We start from the raw sequence: 4,494 nt of genomic DNA on the forward strand, positions 1-4,494 counted from the left end.
TTTCAATACGGATGCATTCCCTCTCATTACCAGAACTCTGTGCTTGTACTCCACATGACTCTCTGCAACTGAGAGGATGAAAAAAAAAAAAATTTTTTTTTTTTTTTTTTTTTTTTTTTTTTTCGTCTTCAGATGAATACTTCAGGAGTCCACACTTTCTCCAGATGAAAATCACGAGTCTACTTACCAGGGAGTTGGGAACTGAGAGACAGTTACTGCCAAGAGAAACAGTTGGTTGCCAAGCTGGAAGGTTTTCAGAACAGACAGAGAAGATTTGTGCCCAGTTTCTTATTGAAAGCTGAGAGTGGGGAATGCCAGCAAACCAAAAGTACTATAAATAAGTCGTGCTAGGTAGTCCATGCAAGAGTTGGTGTAAGTGGAGTAACAACAAAGGCCCAGATATGCTTCTTGAGACTCCCAGTCAGCCTAGCATAGTGATACAAAAGGACACAGTCCAATGCATGGGACATGTAGATTAACATAGGCATTGGCCCAAGAGGAACTTCCAAGGGGGATGTAATCATTAAGTCTTGGGCTGCAGGGTGAACCTGATGCTCTTCTCTTAGGTGGGAACTGGGAGTGATGGAGCTTTACCTTCAGGTGTGCTGTGGTCAAGCTGCTAAGCCACAAAAGGAGGAAGACAAGGGAGAATGTGAGCAGATTGCATAACATCAGGCAAGATGTATGGGAAAGTGAAAGGATATTTGTAGAGATGTGTTGGAGTCCAGAGCCTGAGCCTCATGTCACACAGAAGGAATAAAGTTCAAAAGCTGTACTTGAGCAGGGGTAGGACAAAGATTCCCAGGACTATGAGATCTGTAAATTTGGGACTCTTAGGGCTTGATGAAAGGGACAAAGACCAGGTGGTGATGTCTGCAATCATATTGTTAAAGGGAAAGGAAACAGAAACACATGCATCCTGAAGGACAACAGCTGGCTGCACAGTTGTCACGTTCAGGGCTTTTGCTCCTATAACCATGAACATCACATAAGAGAATAAGAGCTGCTAAGGAGAAGCAGGGTTCACCTGGTAAAGTGGGGCAACACAGTTGTCTCTTGCTAACACAATGAGGAGAGTTTAAAACAAGATTCATCAGAGAAAGCTGATAAAGTCTGAACTAAAGTAGGACAATGTGGGTGAGAAAGAGCAATGAGGGAGGTGAGTGCATTCCTCTTGAAACGATGAAGTGAGCAGACAACTATCTGAAATGCCTTTACTGTAATATGTACAGTATGGAAAAGAAACAAGGAACTGGATGTCAATAAAAAGTTACAGAGAATTGTAAATATAAGGCAGGGTCATATGAACACCTGAAGTATTGTGATGTATGGATAGAAGATCTTTAGAAAATATAGTCAGGGAAGGTGATGAGGAGTGTAAGGAGTAGCTGAATGCAGGTCCTGGATGAACTAGCTTTAGGTGCTCCTGTGCTTGTCCTGCAGCTGATAAATAAAGAATAGCTGGCTCATTATAATGATAGTAAATGGCAGCTGTGACTACAGTAAGCATGAGATAATAGATCTTGAAAATCCTAAGGGAAGAGAAGGCAAGTAGAAAGGAATTTGAACTTCAGGAGAGTGGACTTATTCAGGGAATTGGTATGCAAAATTTTGGTCTCCCAAATAGCCCAAAGGCATATACTAAATTTTCATTTGCATTTTATTATAGTTTAATAAGCTATGATAAGTTTATTATGATAACTTATGATGAGTAACTGGACTGGAGTCCAGTACCATTCTTTTCAAGTATGCCATCTTTCCTTTTTTTTTTTTTTTTTTGTGACAAAGATTTATAAGTTCTTAAAAGAAGAATAGTTATGAAGCCTAGTGTTGAATAACATGTCTATAGAGATGAGAAAGAAACTGGAGATGATATCAAGACTGTAAGGCCAGAAAGGATGATTTGGAAAAGTGACATACAAAGGTTTTAACAAGGAAGCTTGGTAACTCTATGTTCAGTACATGAAACTGCTGAAACTGTGTCCAATACACTTTATGAATGTTTTCAGGGTGAAAAATTTCACAGTCTTTCAGCTAGCAAGTTTTAGTAATGGCATGATATAGCAATACCATTGTACTTTGAAAGCATATTAAAATTAATTTTATTCTATTCAGAGATATATGTCATATTAGAACAGTTCTGATCATCCAGACTTTCACTTTGAAAGCCTATTCCCATTTTCAGCCTTCTACTATTTTCTGAAACTCCCTATGCATTCATGAAGGTATGAAAAGTAATTAGTTAGATAATAATATTTACTTTTCTTTTTACATTCTTAAATATTTTTAGTCAACTGTTGGGGGAATGGATATAGCAACTCAGCATTTCCAACAGTCTTGTCAAAGTTTTCAGATTACTGAAGGTTAAAGCGACACAAAAACCAGGCTGATGTATCTAAACTGAAAAAAACTTAAAAATTCAGAAACATTTTTAAGCTGTTATTTCAGTTTAAAATTCTTGGTGATTGCTGAGTACTTTTTTAACTGTTTGGCTTTCTCAATTATCATGTTTCTTGAATGTCTGAAACAAGTTGTTTTGGCTTATACTCACAGTTTTATCTTATATGGAACTCCAGTTTAGTAATTTTCATTTACAAGCACAAATTCAAAGAATTGGGGGAAATTGGTAAGAGGCCTAACTGTGCAAGAGAAATTAAGTGTTAAACTAGAGACTCCACCTCACCAAGGTATGTCAAAGGTATGTAAGCATCTATTTGCCAGTTTATACATCATTGTTATCAAAAAAAAAAAAAAAAAAAAAAAAAACAAGTTCTGAAGTTCTAACACTCCATAATCATGCATAGTTAGTTAATCTTCATGTATGAATTACTTGGAGCATAAAATCAGGTAGAAGCCTTGTTAACAGAACATGGCTGGCAATACTGTAGGAAAAATGCCTAATATTTAGGAAACTGAGGTTTAATTATATTTCAAATCTTTAGCCTGAAGCCTTGGAATCAGTGCTCAGCTTGCATTCTCCTTTAGCTGGTTTTAAATCTATGTTCTACAGGATTATCAGAGTGATTCACAGTACTGGGACGCCCTATATGGTCAATTGCAAGGTGTAAGTACCTTAGAAGAACAATTTAGAGCACAGAAAAGAAACATCCACCTCTTTATGCATTGAATTATTGACCATAACAGGCATAAGCACCTTTGTAGACAATTTAATCCTCTTTAACAATAGATCAGGAGCTGCATAGAATCAGCCATGAGACATGTAGGTTATATGGATGTGTTAAAGATCACTCATCTCCAAGCTGAGTGGTCTTCACATATCTTCACCTGGGATTTGAATGCAACATATTTTCCTGTGACTGAGTTCATTACAAAGTAGAATGAAGAAGTTATATTATAAGCCTTTTCTATAGTAGTAATTCAACAGAATACTTTAAGCACTTCTTAGTCAGATATTGACAGAACAATTTCTGGGGAAGCTGTCTCTTTAGCTTACAGATAAGACTATTATTTCCTTAGGAGACTGCTACCTGTTCTCTGGAGATCTTTTAGTCCAACCTCCCTGCTCAAAACAGGGGCACCTAAAGCTGGTTGCCCAGGACTGTGTCCAGTCAGATTCTGAAGATCTCCATAGCTGAATAGTTTGGGCAACCTGTTCCAGGGCTTGACCACACTCATGCTCTCCTGGTATACTTATGTTTATCTGTTTTCTTCAGTGTTTCCCATCAGATACTTATACACATCACTAAGATCTTCCCTGAGCCTTCTCTTCTCCATGTTAATCCATCCCAGTTCTCTCAGCCTCTCCTTGTATGACAGATGCTCCAATCTCTTAATCATATCTGTAGCCCTTTGGGGTGTCTGCTCCAGTATGTCTGCTCCAGTATGTCCATTCCTTTTTCCTACTGGGCAGCCCAGACATGGATCCAGCACTCCAAATGTGTCTCACCCATGCAAAGCAGTGGGGAAGGATCACCTCCCCTGACCTATTGGCAATGCTTTTCCTAACTCAGAAAGGGTGATATTTGCCTTCTTTTCTGAAAGGACACAGTGCCCACCAGGACCTTCTGTGAAGACTTGCTTTCCAGCTGGTCAACCCCTGTTCTGTAGTGGTGCATGGGGTTGTTCCCCTGTCAGGGTTAAGACTTCACAGTTCCATTGCTAAACTTTCATGAGAGTCCTGTCATAAGAGTCCTGTCTGCTCAATTTCCAAGTCTTCCAAGGTCCCTCTGAATGGCAACAAAAACATTTGGTGTATCAACTCCTTCTCCCAGTTTTGTATCATCTGCAAACTTGTTGAGCATGCACTCTGTCCCATCATTTAGGTCCCTAATGAAAATACAAAAGGTACCGTCCCCAGTATGGACCTTGAAGTATGTCACTAGTGACTGGACTCCAGATGGACTTCGTGTTGTTGCCCACAACCCTTTGACCCCAGCAGTTTAGGCATTTTTCAGTCTACCTCACAGTCCACTTACTTAGCAGGTAGTTCTTCATTTTGTCAATGAAGATGTTATGGGTGACAGTTTCAAAAGT

The sequence above is a fragment of the Athene cunicularia genome (genome assembly GCF_003259725.1).
Source record: "Athene cunicularia isolate RWA chromosome 1 unlocalized genomic scaffold, athCun1 chr1_part1, whole genome shotgun sequence".
Classification (NCBI taxonomy): Eukaryota; Metazoa; Chordata; class Aves; order Strigiformes; family Strigidae; genus Athene; species Athene cunicularia.